The sequence below is a fragment of the Puma concolor genome, chromosome C1 (genome assembly GCF_028749965.1).
Source record: "Puma concolor isolate L17-30 chromosome C1, mPumCon1.1.hap2, whole genome shotgun sequence".
Taxonomy (NCBI): Eukaryota; Metazoa; Chordata; class Mammalia; order Carnivora; family Felidae; genus Puma; species Puma concolor.
In genome coordinates, this window is record NC_141674.1 from 125164234 (window position 1) to 125182996 (window position 18763).

The 18763-nt window shown below is 41.0% G+C and overlaps 1 protein-coding gene across 8 annotated transcripts in view; it reads right to left on the bottom strand.

The window, feature by feature from the left end:
* Positions 1-18763, bottom strand: part of NCKAP5 (NCK associated protein 5) — a 993237-nt gene that overhangs the window by 301407 nt on the left and 673067 nt on the right. The gene's annotated exons all lie outside the window — the stretch shown is intronic.

Sequence of the window (18763 nt, forward strand, 5' to 3'; positions counted from 1 at the left end):
GCACCAACCACATAAGAATCAATGGTTGTGGCTACCTACTGGGATGTCAGTTTCCTGGTATTTCCAGCCTGCCATAGGCAGTGAAACTATGCATACTTCCCACATAGAAGTACCCCCTGGCACAGACACTGATAGCTGGAAGTCAAAGGAGTACTCTAGATGATTCTGGAGCATGGGCAGGGCACTGCCAATGTCAATTACAGGCAAAGAGGAGACTTGCAACTGTTGTGATATGACACTGTCTAAGAAAGAAAGCCATATCTGTCCACTGCTTAGACCAGTCACCATCCTAAAAGCACACTTTGCTGTGTTCTGTACTGTAAATGCCCTGAAACCAATCTGGAAGGTAGGATGATCTTTCCTGTCCTTTCCTTCACTTTTGTGTCCTAACCACTTACTGGTGTGAGAATGTTAGAGTATAATGTAACAACCAGAAAGAGGGAAGATAGAAAGGACATATACTACATAAGTAGGTGAGCAAGAGAAAAATAAGCAAAAAGAAAGTGGTGGAAGAGAGAAAAATCTGAGAGAGCTGGAAACACAGCTATACCGTACTTGACAGATCACTACTGTCCATTTCAGAAAAGCTAGCTACTGAATTTATATTAGATGTATAAAAGCATGACAATATATTTTTTAAATCAAGTATCTGTATTCTATCCACATGTAAATAACTCATTTCAACCAGATTTTAGTTTCTTTGCTAAATAATCATCTGTGATACACATGGCAAGAGAGAAGACAAAAACATCTGGTTGTGAATGAAATAAATATATTCTCTTGAACCTCCACGTAGAAAGAAAGAAAGAAAGAAAGAAAGAAAGAAAGAAAGAAAGAAAGAAAGAAATATAAATAAGCCAAGTCTACTCCTGAGGATGTCAAACTGTGAACAGAATAAGTTGATTCCAGAGGTGACCTGTTTTCATGTTTTAGTTCTTTATGGACTTTAATCAGCAGTGAATTCTATAAAAGTGAGGCCACCACACAAACAACTTTCACTCCCCACATATTTCATATATGGTTGAGACCATAAGCTTGTTTGCCTCAACAAATACCAGCCAGTATGCAGGAAGCTAAAGATTTAGGAGCTCAGTTACTCTTCAAGGGTTTAAATCAAACTTTGCCTTGTCAGTACATAAAGCAATCCTTAGCGCTGTAAGTTTCTCTAAGTGGTTACCAGGGTAATGATTCACCTTTGGGGGAGCCCTCATCTTTTGTTCTCAAGTGGTCAGCATCATCGGGCCTGTGTAAAATAATATCAATCAACACAAAGCTCTGGGTCATATCGGTTCATCTCAGACAGATGACAGTCCAGGGAGCAGAGAGCATGCAGCGTAGCTCTTCAATGATGGCCAGCGACTGTTTACTCAAAAACACTGTGGAGGAAAACGATCAGAATGCCCTTCCCCCAAAAGCATCTTTTACTCATCTTTGGGTCACCAGTTTCCCCCAGCCCAGCACACAGTGGGACCCAAGGAAAGTTTCATGTGGTCACCTTACTCAATAACTAGTTAATCCATCCATCCAATAAATAATTACTGAGCAGCTCTTATGTGCCAGGCACTGTGGAAGATGTCTTGGGAAGAAAGGTTTAATAAAAACACAGGTGACCCCTGTTCTCGGGAGCGTAGAGTCTTGAGGAAGGAGACAGTTACTCAAAATGTCACAAGCAAATGTAAAATAGTACTGCTATATGCATTGTGAGGAAGACTTTTCAGTTGCTCCAAGAACAAGTAACAGAAGGATGCAAAAGAAAGGCCAGAAAAGTGTGGGAGTTAGCCAGGAAATGACTATGAGTTGGGAAGAAGAGAGGTCAGTTTAAAAAGTCTGAAAGGAGGCCTGATGGGCTGATGGGACTATGCCACAAGTCAAGGAACTTTGCCTTTACCCTAAGGTCAGTGGGAAGCCATTGTTTTCCTCTGCGCACCTGTGTATGTGCATGTCGAAGAGGTGACAGTGTAGATTTGTGTTCTCGACTAGCCCTGTGGTACACTGTGAAGGATGGATTGGAGGGAGGTTAGCATAGATGTGGGGAAGATAAGATACTACTGCAATCATCTAAGTAGGAGTTCACTGAACGATGATTAAAATGACAGTTTCACAAAATGAGACCTCATAGTTTGTAAATCATCTTGTAATTTTGGTTGTTTAGTAAGAAGCTCCTCCCACAATGACAAATAACTAACACTTCCTTGGGTCACTGTTGTTCACGTAGTGGGCCAACAGCAATTGGCATCAGAGTCAGGGTGGCAGTGACAAGGAAGAAGTGTTGTTTGTTTAAAACGCAGATACCTTGGCCAACTACGGCACTAGTCAGTCACAGTGTCTAGGAGTGGGGCCAGGAATCTTTAATTTTAGAGAACACCCCAGGTGATTCTAATCCATGCTTAAGGATCTCTGGATGAAATGCGTAAGCATAAAACATAAATCACTTCAGATAAGCTTTTATGGCTGCATATTTAATTCTTTATAAATTAATATGTAAAATGGACAGATAACTAATCATCCAAACCAATACCCACTGGAGACTAAAGGGGGATAGTGGCTATTCGTAGTAAATTAGGACAGTAGGTATAAGCTAGGCAAACTGGGACATAGTCACCCATAACTTGCTAAATCCTACTTCAGTAATAGATGTCAAATATTGACATATAATAGAAACCACTCTATATTAGTGAGACAAGATGCCCTTGGGAAATTCCTATTTGAGGTCTGACACTTCAGTGCCCACCATGTTATGATTGTTCCTTCTCACAGATGGCATTAATAGTTTATAACTATTAATTCTGCAGCAAGGAACACTAAATTTCCAAGAGATAGTTTCTACATGTGCAGTGTGAAAGAGATACAACTCCTTTGCTGGGAAAGCCTTCCTAATTTAAAAATAATGCTTGCTTTCCCCTTTCTTTGTATTGAAAACATAAGGAGAAATCTGTCCATTAGAGATTTACATGAAGTAGGAAAGAGGCAGCTGGTTGTCACAATGATAGTAAGAAAAGTGATGAAAGAAGTTTAAACCTTCTGGCCCCTTCCCCCTCTTCAGTCCCACTGGGAGTGTAGTTGCCTGGTTATGGTACAAAGGCTTGACTTCAAGATGGTGGCCCTGTTGTCTCCTACCCCATCCCTGGGGTGTGATGCTAGGTCAGTCCAGGACTGTAAGGATGAATGAAGCACCCCAAGTCAGGGCAGAGGTAAGAGGCACTGTGTGTCACTATGTTGGCATTTTATTGGACAGGAGGAAAGGAGAGTCAACCTCATCCATTTCTTGAGGGCCAACAAGTTCCATGTCACTGTGATCTATTCTGATCCACGGTGGGAACAAAGGCCCTTTGTACCCAACTTCAGAATAAGTAGAAATAAGAAATCTACTTTATAGTCCTAGCTGTGCCACTAAACAGCTGTGTGATTTTAGTCAAGTCACATAATTTCTCTGTCCCTTGATTTCTTCATCTGTGAATAAAAAGCACAGAAATAGACTAATCCAAAGGTCTCTTTAAATTTATGTGATTTTGGGGCGCCTGGGTGGCTCAGTCGGTTAAGTGGCCGACTTCGGCTCAGGTCATGATCTTGCAGTCCGTGAGCTCGAGCATCGCGTCGGGCTCTGTGCTGACAGCTCAGAGCCTGGAGCCTGTTAGATTCTGTGTCTCCCTCTCTCTGACCCTCCCCTGTTCATGCTCTGTCTCTCTCTGTCTCAAAAATAAATAAACATTAAAAAAAATTAAAAAAAATTATATGATTTTGATCATCTGTAAAAACTCAGCTTGGGACGATAAGTATATAAAATACTGCTGAAAGTTTAGAGATTTTAATACAGAATTCTATTAAGATTAGATCCAGAAGATACCTCACCTCCTAAAATCTTTGTGCTTCTTTTCCAGCATGTATTTTTCTCTCTTTATCCTTTTTTTTCCCTTGAAAAACCCATTCCTCTTTTTGCTGTGTACTTCTCTTGGGCCCTAAGATACAAGTCACCTAATGTGGGGCGCCTGGGTGGCTAAGTCGGTTTAGCATCCGACTTCAGCTCAGGTCATGATCTCACGGTCCGAGGGATTGAGCCCCACATTGGGCTCTGTGTGCAGACAGTTCAGAACCTGGAGCCTGCTTCAGATTCTGTGTCTCCCTTTCTCTCTCTGCTCCTCCCCTGCTCATCCTCTAGCTCTCTCTCTCAAAAATGAATAAACATTAAAAAAATTAAAATGTTAAAAAAAAAAAGAAGTCACCTAATGCAACCTTTGCATTTAGCACATTCCATTCCCTGCCTGTAAGAAACAAAAAAGGTCTGGTGAGCAACAGTAAGAGAGTTTAGGGAAAGACACTTCTAACACTCACAGGAAATGATGCCCAACCAGAATCCTTTCTGAGGGCATTTGCTGATGGGAGGAATGACAACAAGCATCTACTGGTCACCAGGCTTTAGAAATTTTTTTTAAAAATTACTCATCTATCAATTTTTATTATTTTTTAACTCTGATGATTGGCATAAAGCCAACACACAGACACAGTGGGTGGATAGTAGTGATAGTTTTACTCTGTTCTAGCATATTACTTACTTTCTGATGGGGACTACCTTATCTCTTAGTCCTGCTCAAAAAAAAAAAAAAAAAGAAATAAAATAAAAAAGAAAGAAAAAAAGAAAAGAAAAAGAAAAAGAAAAAGGAAGGAAGGAAGGAAGGAAGGAACCCACCTCAAGTACCCATAGTTTTCTAACCTGTAGACAGCAAAACGAAACAGGGTGAATGTGAAGACACATTTCCAACCTTGGAAAGCTAGACAGTTGTAGAAGTTGGATTAGAGTTATTTCATTTTGAATATCCAACCATGTGTTAAATCCACTGACTAATTAATAGTAAAAATACTTTAGGACCGATCACATAAAGCAGAGACTTGGGAGATGTTAGCACGAAACGTCAAGTTCCTTTTAGGACGTCAAAGGTACAACAAATAGCATCTAGTATTGGTATAACACCTCAGAGTTAAACCAAACAACCCCATAATACCATTTTCCATGCTCAGAGCAATGGGGACATAAGGCAGTCTAGACACCCTTTACAGACAAGAAAACAAACTCTAATAGGTTATTAAGTGATTTGTTAACAGGAAGTCGGAGATCAAGAATTTAAAAGCAGTTCTGATTTCCAATGCCATGCTCTTTCCACAGACTCAAGTTCTTTCTTCTAGACTTTCTCATGCACCCATAGATTCATCCTATGTGGTAATTTTATCTGAGAATCGGGATATTTATCTAACTATGAACCATGCTGCTAACAACATCTCTTCCAAGGCTCCTGGGCCATTCCTCTAGGGAGTGGGTGACTTTACAGAGATGTCAGGTTTGGCCTTAGACTATCAGCAGAACAGGTTTAACAAACCACTACCACTTCCATAGTTAATGATGATTCAATTAGTTCAAAATATAAACACACACCATGATACAAGCTAAATGGAAATGTAGAGGCCAATCGTCTGGCCGGCAGCCACCCCAGTGCACACTCGTGGCTTCAGCTTCTAGGATTTATTTACTCATTTGTTTTCTGGTGGTGAGGAGGGTGTACAGAATATATTGTCACTTTAGATAGCACTTCAGCAAATACTGTAACAACATTCCCAGGGACTGCTAGCAGCTTTTGTTCAGTACCAGCACACTAAATTTTAAAGGGGGAAAAATAGCGCCATATAAATCACAGGATTTTAAAAGAACATCCCAATTTGTTCACAGTTTAACATTACTACTGTCAGGCAAAACATATAAAACTCTTCTTTTTCATCCCCGGATTTGACTTACAAAGTGAACCAAGCACACAGTAAAATCCCCAAGATTAAATGTGTATGATGGATAAGAGAACAAAGTGTTTTCTTTATGTCTCTAATATGAACCCACGACCACTGGCATATCAATTCACATCTACTCCACATTATTCTTCACTCAAAACACTCCTCAATGTTGCAAACTATCTTCCATATTGAACAGTTCTGTGAAGTTACGTTAATAAATTTTCAGATGATGCTTTTATTGTCTGTTCCATCTATCAGCAACATTTATTTCCTCAAAAAAAAAGTTCAATTCTAAAGGCACTTTACATAAAGGAAAACTCTACTGTGGGAAAGGATGGTGTAAAAAACTGGGCCATAATTTTCATTAAAGGTATGCTCCAGATGGCTGGACATCTAAGAAGATTAACAACAGAAATTACATGTTTATAGTCCCTGGATGGTTGTCTGAGTGTAACCTGTGCAGAAAGAAATGAACAGCAGTCAGACTGTCATGTAGATGAGGAATTTCAGTGGCTAATGGTTAAACTTAAACACTTGGGGCTCATTAACAATAACTCATAAATTAATGTCAAAATTTGCACCCAATCTTTCTCTTCCTCCTCTGCCCCCTCTTGCCCTGTTCCCATTTTGTGAAAGAATTCATAGGACAGGGGATCCAGAGAGGCTCGAGTGGGAGGCTGAGCTCATGAATTGAGCAATGGCCATCCCAAAATGAACTGATAATTAGGCATTAACTAGTTAGCAGTATGTGGGTTGCTATATTACTGATGTCTTTATATATGTCTTCAATAGCTATATGTCTGAGATTGCTGGAGAACATTTTAATTTAAAGTAAATTCAAACAATTTAAACTTTTCTCTCTGTCCCCATAAATACACATTGTTGTATGACCAATATGTCCAAATTTTTGTTTCAGAAAATATGGTCAACACTATATATATATATTTTGATCACTGATGGCAGAAATTAATTTATCTTCTGTGTCTGTTAAACTCAAGTGAATTGGGAGGCAATTTTGCTTCTGCTAAGAGAGAATTCTTTAAGTGCTCAAATATAATAAGAAGAGTAACAACAACAACAACAACAACAGCAGCAGCAGCAGAGTGCCTGAGTGGCTCAGTTAAGTATCTGACTGTGGCTCAAGTCATTATCTCCTGGGTTTTGAGTTCAAGCCCTGTGTCGAGCTCTGTGCTGACAGCTCAGGGCCTGGGTCCTGCTTTGGATTCCATTCCTCTCTGCCCCTCTCTTGCTCGCGCTCTCTCTCTCTCTCTCTCTCTCTCAAAAATAAACAAGCATTTAAAAAATTTAAAAAAATAACAATAGAACAACAACAAAATAGTTCATATGGAGAAGAGACTTTATCATTCTAATTTCAGTAAACAGACACTGTATGTAGTTCAACTGCTCCCAATTATAATTCAAGACCTTCAGGGGCAGGAATAACATTTTACATATCACACCACATCACTACACCCTGCACAATACAGAATGCACTCAATGAATATCCAATATTGTCGAAAATGATGATGTTTAATGAGGATGATATTACCTTGTTTTACTTCTAATGATACTGTGTGTAATATTAATGCTGAATGACTTAAATATTCATAAGAACTTTCGACAGAAAACTATTTTTAAGCAAGTATTGTGCCATTAGAAACATAAAGCAATGGACTGATAGAATATTTGCATAGAAGATAAAAGCACCATTAAATTGATTTCCACTCTTAGAAAATGAGATTTTGCAAGCTTCTCCTTTAACTGACATGCCCACCAAATGTATCTCATACAGGAACACGTCAACTTTTAAGCCATAAATTTATCTATCCTAAAATATCCTGGGAATTTCTGGAGACTCATAGACCCACTCCTAGCAAGGCATTGCATTCTTCCCACCTTTTTTCCTTCCCAGGGTTACCTAAAAGAAAAGCTCTAATGAGGTGCATTAGTTATACTTTTGAAAGTCAGAGATGGATTATATAGTTAATTCTCCTGAGGGCTCGTGTCAGATCAGACCGAAGCCTCACCTATTTGCACCTAAATGGAACTTAAGGATAAAGCAAGAATATCACATTTTTTTCTAGCACAATTTACATAATACCTGATCTCTCTAGTCAGGCAAAGCTCATAGAATAAGACCCAACTGAAGATTTCACTGAAGAAATGTTGCCAGAAATACTGTCCTGGTGTGCTTTTTGACATTAAAACTATTATTTTTATCCCTAACCTCTGAAAGCAGCAGGAAGCTATCACTTGAGGTGCTTCTTTGTCATAGAGTGGGATGTACATTCTGACAAGCCACTCTGAGCCACAGTGGGAGTGGTGAAGCAAAGGGCTGTCTGGTGAAGATACCTATAACCCTGTCAGATGATTCATCTTGGTGAATGAGGGAAGGAAAAATTCAGATAAATTAGCAAGAAATGAGCATGATCCTTAAAGATAATCAGAAAAGTCATTATATAAATATATATTTAAATATAAATATAAATAAATATATAAACATACATATGCATCACAAACTTGCATAGCCACTCTTCATGCAAAGTCACTGTGCATTTAAAGAATAACGAACTGGGCAAATTGTGGCTCCCGAGACAAACGCCTCTCCTACAGGTCTTCCAACTTGCCCTGACAAATAGTCTTCTAGATCCCACCTCTGGTCATCTTAGTGCTCCCCTGTTGCCACAGGGAAGGAAAAAATATAAAACTAGCCACAGACCTGGTTTCTTGTTCCAGGTCTGCTGCTCCTGGGCAGTGTGGCCTTGTGAAAGCCCTTTGGTTATCTGTGACACCATTTTCTCACATGCAAAATGCAGTGGCTAGATACTGGAGGTAACTTTCCTCCTGAGCACCTTAGACTTGTTAACTATCCTGTTCATCTCCACACTATGACTCACCTTCCTCTGTCACACAGCAACTGCTCTCTTAGAGAATATGGATAGCAGAGACTGGCCACCTTATACACAGCCACATGACAATGAACAGCTGGCAAACACATCCTATGTACTTGATTACACTAATAATGAGATTATCCAACCCCTTCCAAGCAGCCCTCGTCTCCAAGATACCAGAAAACCAGTTTATAGACTCTCCCCATCACCACAAACACTAACCCTAAAGCATTCTGCCCATAACTCTGGCTACACAACACAGTAAGCATGCCAGGTTCACAGTGTGACATGCCATGACACTCAGATGATTTTGTGCACCCAGAACTATCCCAGATGCTGGTAAAAGTGTCAGAAGCAACTGTGCTTCAGGCCATTCTGGAAATTCAGTTCCAAATGAAAGGCTTTGAACTTGTTGGGATGAGAGGGGTTCTAGGAGTTCCTTGTGAGGATCAGCCCTGGGTTCTGGCTGTTTACATCCTCTCTGCCAAGTTTATACTGTCTTTCCAGGGCCTGCCTTTCATTATGCCAAGGACAGTCTTCGGTAACTCTCTAAAACTTGCTAATTGTTTGAACTTTACAAAAGGAAAATAGGCCTCAAGCTCAGTTAATAGGCAACACTAATTAGGGTGAATTTAGAATCATGTCTTGTTTTCTTTGTGTCCATGATTCCTTCCTATTTATGCAAGTGAAATGGTTTTCCATTTCCAGCAGGGTCTTCCTACCAGCAGGGATTTCCTTGACACTACTGTTTCCTCAGACCTCTGCACTAGGGCTCACTCCTTCCAGGCTGAGATCTCCAAGCTGGGCCTACACTATGCCCCGGTTATTTTCCCGAGTGGAGTGGCTCATGGACCCAGCTGTCTCAGTGCCCTCATTTTCTCCCAACAATCCTGGCCTGCCTTCTACCCCTCCGCTGCCTCCCCAGCAAAGAGCTCACTCTAAATCCACGGACTGAATATGACTGGGAATTAGGTCCCTAGGACCTCAAGAGGTTAAGTCAATCCTCAGTCATTACAGCTTGCATGGCTCAGTCGGGATCTGGACCCAGGCTGTTGGTCTCTTAAAGGCTTTAAGCTCACCCATAATCCTCTGGTGCCTCTCGTCAGGATACCCATAATCCATTGCTGAACCTCACTGGGATATCCAAAATCCTCTGCTGTACCTCACTGGAGTTCCCATAATCCTCAGCTGTCTCTCATCACAGTATCCATTGAAGCAAAGGATCTCTCCATTTATCTGAATTTTAGTTTCTTTCAAGGACCAACCCACCTTCCACATTCTGCAGAAGGTCAACATGCCTCCTAAGCAAAAGGGACCAGGCCAGCTTCTCCGGAGGAAATGCTGGTGGCAGGATAATGAAAACAAGACCCTGGCTGCAGGATGCTTTAGCATGATGAGCAAGAAAAGAAAAACATATAGCTGAATCTAATGCCTAGTCGTGTAATGGTTCTCAACCCAGACTATGAATTAGAACAGACTTGGGGAGATTTAAAATTTTGGGTGCCCAGAACACACACCAGATCAATTAAATCAGAATCTCTGGGGTGGAACCAGGATATCACTAATGTTTAAAACTCTCTAGATGACTTCAAGGCATAGCCAAATGTGAGAACCACTGGTGTAGAATGTAATTAATGCTACCCCTGCAAGACTATGGGACTTGGAATCAAGAGGCTAAGTTGACTGGAGCCTAATGCTGTATGACCTTTAGAAAGTCAAGTGCCTCTGTCAAACTCAGTTGCTTTAAAGTGAACATGAACTTATTGTATTTTCTATTGTGAGAGGTTAATGTGAGGATCAAATGAGATGGTGTGGTGAAAGTCTACACTGTAAAACAGAATATTAATTGTTACTGTGGCAATTTTCACTACTGTTTCTCTAATGGTGTTGTCTAGACGTTTGGGAAAAATAGGTAATAATAATTCGTGGAGGGGTGCCTAGGTAGCTCAGTTTGGTTAAGTATCTGAGTCTTGATATCAACTCAAGTCGTGATCTCGTGGTCATGAGATTCAGCCCTGTGTTGGGGTCAGTACTGAGTATACAGTCTCCTTGGGATTCTCTCTCCCTCCCTCTCTACCCCTCCCCCCACCCCTCAGGTGCATTCACACGCACTCTCTCTCTCAAATAAATACATAAACATTTATATAAAAAAAGAATTAATGGAAAAGAAAAAATACAATAGTAGGGCTAGACAAGTTAAATATAGTGACCCAAGAGAAATACAACCTAATTCAGATCGTAGGAATACATTTACAAGTTATTCTGTAAATGAAATAAAAAGGTTGTAAGAGCATGCTTGCAATGAAATTGTTTTCAGACCATCACTTATAATTACCACAGAAGTTTACTTACTCAGACTAAGATGTAAGCTTGGCATTAGTGGGGAGAAATGGATTTAACTGTGCTAATTTATTTATTTCTATGAAAAATTTTTTAACATTTATTTATTATTGAGACACAGAGACAGACAGAGCATGAGCATGGGGGGGTTGGGGGCAGAGAGACAGAGAGACACAGAATCCGAAGCAGGCTCTAGGCTCTGAGCTGTCAGCACAGAGCCCGAAGCGGGGCTCGAACCCACAAACCACAAGATCATGACCTGAGCCAAAGTCGGACGCTTAACCAACTGAGCCACCCAGGTGCCCCTGATGGTGCTAATTTATTAATTTAGTTCAAAAACAAAATTTATTGGGGGAGAATGACAAACCAACCAAATAGAAACATGCCTGGAAAAATGCATTTTGATCTGTTTACAAAACAATGCAATCATCATGAATGAGGATCTATCCTTGGCTATTCATTTAAACAGGTAAGGGAAGAATATAAGCCATTGTAAGACCCCAGTTCAATGAGCTTGCTCTAAATTTCCTTTCAACCTGTCAGTTTGCCACTTGGTACAGTCCACAAAGGACATGCAGTAAATGGTGCTGGGACAGCAGGCCACGACTTCAATAGTTCATTTTGATAGTATCAGCCTGAGGTCTGAGCCCTGAGAGTACGAGGTGGGGAGGGCCAAGAGGAACAATGCTTCCTCTCTCCTCTGTATGCATATGATGCCTGGCAAACCAGAGAAATGATGGCTGTAATTTGCAAGTTGCATTTGCTCCTTTTTTTCTTCACTTCTTTATCCCTATGCTACTTCGTAACAACTCTCTTCCCTGGCACTCCTGGTCAAGAGGGAGTCTCACCCAGACTTAACCCAGAGGCTTATAAACTCCTAAATTCCTTTAGAAAAAGTGTTTTCCTTTCCCCTTCCACTCTAAATCCCACATCCTAAATTCCAGTGTTCTGAGACAAGCAGTAAGAACAAAGCCCACAGATTTAACCAGTTCACACTAACATGTGAATGATCTTCCCTTGAGTATTTTATATTCTGGAATCTTTATTTCTTTCATGGGATGGTGCTTTAATGGATGGAATTTCAGAGAACCATATCTAAGGGAGAAAATGTTGGCAGATAGGGTCTGGGGATGACAGATGGTGTAGTAGGAGGCGATATTACCACAAAGGCCAACCCTATCTGGGAACCTGACCTGGGTTCAGCACTCTTGAAATGTTGACATTTCTAAGCGTTCCATCATTTTCTCCAATTCTGAACTTTTAGGTTCTCAATAGCCTCCATGGCGCTAGCCACTAAGGTAGACTAGAGTGGGGGCAGGGTAAGAGGACAATCTGCCTGTGTGAAGAGAAAGAATGGACGAGTAGACAGGGCTTCAAGTGTCATAAGAATACTAGCGACTGTGTGTTGAATACGTAACATGTGCTGAACACGTTACCATGTGCTATCCCCAGTTGTTAGATGGTCCGTCTGGGGAAGCACTTTAAAAACGGCAGCCTTTCTAGTTAGCCTTATTAGGCCCATTATGGAGAAGAGAAATGGGAGACTCACGTTAAGTTGCCCAAGCTGACAAAACTGAGTGAGAAAAATGAGATCCGCTCCCAGGTCTATCTGACCCCGAAACTTTGTCTTTAATTCCCTTTCATATGTTCTCCAACCATAATCCTTTATATGCATAGTCTCTAGAAAGTGAGGAGCTGCTGAGAGTTCACAGCATCCTTTTTCATGATCCACAACTTTCCTCTCCTCAGACTGTTTCTTCCCATTATTAATCTGAATGAGCTCTTACACAGGAAAAGGAAGAAACACTGAGCACTGTTTGCATCTCTATTAGAATGAGGGGCCAACAGACTGACATGGGATGGAGGGGGCAATGCATGTTCATTGAACTTCTCCACTATCTCCACCCTTTGAGAGCCTGAGGACTTACCAAGCCCAGTGCACAGGGGGCAAATCCTCTGCCTTTGGGCACTGGCACAGCTGGCATAGGCCTTTAGCATCCTCAGCTTCAGTAACCTCTTGTTCCGGGCAATAGAAAAATAGGAGCAGGAGGGAAAGCAATCATTGAGTTGTCGTTGACCTTCTACATTCCCCTCCACCTATAAATCAAATGTCCTTATGATGCTACTTCCCCCACTGCTCTTCACAGAGTTGGGCTGGCTAGAAAAGATCTCCAAGATCACAGAGGTGGCCCTTTAGCAATGCTAGTGACGTTAGAATCACCTGGAGACATTTTTAAACACACCAAGGCCAAGGCTCTTCTGCTGGAGAACAGGTTCTAGGTCAAGGCTCAGGCAGGTTGAGACCTAGAACACAGCCTAACCCCATGTCTTTCAGCTGAGTTCTGGGAAAGACACATTCTGGAAGTGGGCCAGAATTCTCAAGCCCAGAAATTGCTGTACAGAGAGCAAAGACAAGCTCCTGAGCCTGCAAGGACTGTGGTTCTGCTCCTCAGACATGGTGGACAGGCCAATTAACACCTGAATCCTGCAATGACTTCAATGCAGACAGCAGACTCCTAGCCGACCACTCTCCTCTCACCCCACACACCGTGATTCCTCTTCATTGCATTGCAGTGCTTGGTGTGCAGATGAAATCAATAAGGACAATACAGCTGAAAGGTTACTGTACAGGAGCTCTCAATAATGAGTGTGTGTGTGTGTGTGTGTGTGTGTGTGTGTGTTGTCCAGTAGATGCTTTCCACTTCTTTCTTAACTATTTCCTAATTCCAAAATTGTACATTTGCCCCCACAGACTATTTTATCTCCATTTTAGAAGGCATTTAGCCAAGTCCTAAAACAAAGAAAATTACAGTTTTATTCCTTCAGGTGAGTTAAGAAAATAGGATCAAAGCTCACGGACTGATATCATCGTGATTTTGCTCTGTTCAAATTCATTTATTTCTAAGAGGAAGAAAGAACTGATGTGCCTGGTTAATGATGTGAACTACCCAAAGTGTCTGCATGAGCTACACACTTACTAAAGGGCAACATCTTTTGGTTTCTACCTACAGAACCTTTTGACCTAAGACATGTACTGGGTATTCCAAAGTAAAGTGTGGCCCTTCCTGAGATGAGTTGAGGAGAGCAGCTCTCAAGTTCATTGGCAATAATCAGCTCACCTGTATGAAGAGAAGGTGCTTCTCCAGGGCACCGTTTTATTCATAAGTTACATTTGTTTTAACAGAGAGACCATATTCTGCTTTGACTTGGTAAGAGTTCCGTTCAGGGTCAAAACATCTAACAGAGAAAGTGTTCATGTCTGAGCACAAAATTTAGACAGAAACGGAGAATGAGAAAGTCGAGTCAGAACCCATTAAACCAGGGAATTTAAATTCCCGAGAAGAACGGAGGTAGTTATTTAAACTCTGAGTGCTATTATTTAAAGCCTCTGTTCCTTTCAAAGTATTTAATACGACTTTGGCATTTCATAGGTGAATGCTCTCCTCAGTCAGATGTCACCATATGAGATTGTTTTGAAAACTTCTGGAATTCTGGAAAGTCTTCTGTAGAGTGCAAAATCATAAATTCTTCTTACGGAATAATTTCAAAGAGAAAATGATTTTATGAAAGACAATGTTCTTAGCTGTCCTGAACCTCATCACACACTTTGGTTTTGAGAAATCCTGTCTCCTTTACCTAAATTTACTATCTGAATAGAAGATGTTGCTTAAAACAAAACAGAATAGGACAAAAAGAGGAAGGAAACCATTTCCTCGAGGAGCAGTTTCAGCCATTTAAGACTTAACACACAATAAAAATACTCCTTTTATTACCATTACTCACTTCAGCAGCTACTCAAAGTTCACAGCAATTCAAAGAAAAGGCCAAATTTCTTAAAGCGGAATCAAAGGCATTTGAGATTTCCTGAGATTACAGGTCACAGACATACATAAAAAAGCTCAATAAAAATATTTCATATTCCATTGTGTATTATAATTTTATAAATGCCTATGCAAAGACTTAGCCCTCTATCAACAGACACTCAATAGAATTTTAAATCATTTTTTTTTCCAACTGGTATGCACTCACAGAAGGTACTCACTTTTGATCTGTTTTTGCATTTGTTTACCACATTCTATTTAGATTAAAAAAGAACAGGAAAAAAAACCCACTTTTCTAAATCACTTGTATGAATTACAAACAAGCTCTTTAAAGAGTTCTAAAGAATTCAGCTCTCTTGGCTAATTAACTGCCAGAGCGCTTACTGAGATAAATACTGTGCATGAAAGAATCAGTATAGATGCATATGCATGCACTGGGCTGAGAATGGGGCTCTGAACCTCAACTCTTGTTTTCTCCTTTGCAAACTGTGGGAACAGGGGTGGTGGAATGGATGGATACTAAAGTACCTCACAGGTTCCCAAGATACTGATGGACCAGAAGAGTCAAAATGACTCATCAAACTTGGGGAAAAAAATGACAAAACAAAAGAGATCATCCTAAAGTGGGGTCCGGAGAGCTCAGTCTGTTATGATTCCTTCAGGTGATTCTGCGACTCAGCCAGGAAATGGAGCCAGGAAACTTGTAGCTTCTAAAAATCACAGGTATTTCAATTTTGCCTTGCATTTACATATATTCATGAAAAATGGTTTTATGTTAAAAGTTTGAAAATATCACACTTGAAATACACTAGGGATATTGCTATTGAAAAGAGCTTTCTTAGAAAGGTAACTTTTGTAATTGATTGTTTAATATAATTTTTCGAACTTAACTTTTCTTTCTAGTGCACTGAAATTTTTTTCACTGAATTTTTTTAATGTTTATTTTTTGAGAGAGAGAAATAGACAGAGGGACACACAGCACAAATGGGGGAGGGGAAGAGAGGGAGGAAGACACAAAATTAGAAGTAGGCTCTAGGCTCCAGGCTCTGAGCTGTCAGCACAGAGCCCCACACAGTGCTTGAACCCACAGACTGAGAGATCATGACCTGAGCGGAAGTGGGACGCCCAACCGACTAAGCCACCCACGTGCCCTGAGTACACTGAAATTTTTGAATTTGCTTCAGTCATTACAGGGAAAAGAGGTGAAGTTTAAAGTCAAAACTTTCCCACTCCTGATAAGAATTCTAATTTGTGAAATAAGTAACATCTCTGCTGGGCAGGTCTTGAGCTAAATCCTAGCCTATGTCAGGTACTTTCTGTGTACATAAAAGGGTCTGGATATATTCTTGATGACTGACAGATTTTAGGATAACTAGAAAGGATCCCTTTCCCCAAGCCATCACCTGGTTCATCATATCTGAGAATACTTTGAAGGAACTGCTTAAGGAAAAGTCATTTTGATTTTCAATTAAATCACTTCAAATGGAAATGATTTGGGTAACACACTAGATTGCTTTAAACACAATCTACAGCATCAATGACTGAACTTAAGCCATAGTTGGAAATAATGGAGCTGGACTCAGAAAACACACAGCTCAGGGGTGCCTAGTTGCTTGAGCGTCTGTCTGAGTCTTGATCTTGGCTCAGGTCCTGATCTCATGTTTCTTGATATCGAGCCCTGTGTCAGGCTCCTGGCTGACAGTGCAGACCCTGCTTGGGATTCTCTCGCTCCTTCTCTCTCTGTCCCTCCCCTGCTTGCGTTCAAGCATGTGTGTGCTCTCTCCCTAAATAAATAAATAAACTTAAAAAAAAAAGAAAAGAAAAGAAAAGAAGAGGAAAGGAAAGGAGAGGAGAGGAGAGGAGAGGAGAGGAGAGGAGAGGAGAGGAGAGGAGAGGAAAGGAAAGGAAAGGAAAGGAAAGGAAAGGAAAGAAAAGAAAAGAAAAGAAAAGAAAAAAGAAAAGACGGGGCGCCTGGGTGGCGCAGTCGGTTAAGCGTCCGACTTCAACCAGGTCACGATCTCACGGTCCGTGAGTTCGAGCCCCGCGTCAGGCTCTGGGCTGATGGCTCGGAGCCTGGAGCCTGTTTCCGATTCTGTGTCTCCCTCTCTCTCTGCCCCTCCCCCGTTCATGCTCTGTCTCTCTCTGTCCCAAAAATAAATAAAAAACGTTGAAAAAAAAATTTAAAAAAAAAAAAAAAAGAAAAGAAAAGAAAAGAAAACACACAGTTCAGGGCTCTCCACGGAGGTGGGACAGAGTAAAGGGGTATAGAGAGGGAGACTCAGACACTGATGCAATGTGCTCTCTGCTAGGACAATGACTTAGGCACCTTTTGGAAACAACTCTACATTCCATTGTTATGGTGATCTACTCACTCTGCTAAAAGGGTACAAAAGAGCTCAGGCAACCTAACAAGGGTAATGTGTAACTTTTGGTAATATGTAATTTAACCTCTCTGTGCCTCAGTTTCATCTTCTGTAAAATAAGGAAAATGATAGTACCTACTTCAAAGCGTTCTTGTGAAAATCCAGTGTGTTCACCCTTGTAAAATGATTAGAATACGACCATCCATAGTAAGTGCTCAGCAAGTGTTGGCCAGCAGTAGGTCAGAGTGCATACCGTCGCTAGAGGCACTTGGTGCCCATACTCTGCGTAGACCAAGCCATGCAGGACTGCAAAGAAGTGTCAAAATCCCAGAGTTCTAAGAGCAAGAAGAAACCCTAGAAATCCTCTTTCTGTTTTGAGGATTGGCTTTAGACTAGCATATTTTATGTAGTCCATGTATAAAAAAATAAGCCACTATTTAAGACTAAAAAACCCATAAAAACTTGAACTTCGATCTTCCTTTGAAACATAAGGCCACCTGCCCACACTGGTGACTTCTGGGTGGGACTGTTTCCCTGAGACCACACAGAGGCTCTCAGGGTGCCACTGTCTCCACCACTCCTGAACGTCCTTTGGCATTAAACCAGGTGTGGGTTGCCAGTGCACAGTTTTCAAAAGCAAGGCTTTTGTCTTTTAACAAAACAAACAAATCAACCCAAAAAAACCTCTCTCTGTATCTGTTTCCCTACCGAAAGTAGAAAAATAGAACGTGAACCCTTAGAGAAGATTTGACCTTTCTCATACCTGGTCCACTTGGGCCATTTACACGATTTGTTATAATGTAGGTATTGCATTTGTGATGTCTCATCTGGTTCAACACCTCTTCTCTTACAAATAAGAAAAACGAGGACCCCAGGGAGTTTAGGTGACCATCTGAGGTCCCAAGTCTTGTTAGTGGTGGAAGCTGTACCCACGTGCAGGTCTTTTCCCCCCTCTCATCGAAGTTCCTGCTTTTCCAGCCACTGTCTTCTTTGTAGCTACTGTAGGTTCAGTCTGTGTTCCATATGAAGAAGCAGGACAGGAAGCCTACCAGCTGCGACAAGAAGGCACCCCAGGCTGCTACAGACACCAGAAGCCTGTACCCGGGGTAATTCATTAGCAGTGGTAGGATTATCCTTTCTCAGTCAGGTTTCCTGTCTTAAAGAGTCTTTTTTTTTTTTTTTTTTTTTTTTTTAAGATTTTATTTTTAAGTACTCTCTATACCCAATATGGGTCTTAAACTCACAACCCTGAGACCAGGAATTGCATGCTCTACAGACTCAGTCAGGTGCCCCCTGTCTGCCCACCCCCTTTTTTTCTGTTAAATATTCTGATGGCTGAAGCAGAGGAAATGACGCCCCTCTCAAGCAACTGCTCCATTTCATCTATGCTTAATCCCACCTCCCTTTCATGTCTAATCATGATTTCTTTTCTTACTTCACTAAATGACATGGTGACCCAGGTGATGAGAAAACATAAGATGACACATAAGAAAACCCTAGACGCTTAAAGTGAATGAGCTGGAGAAAGAAACAAAACAGAGGAGAAATTGCAGCTGTTTCTACTTGTTCAGGTTCC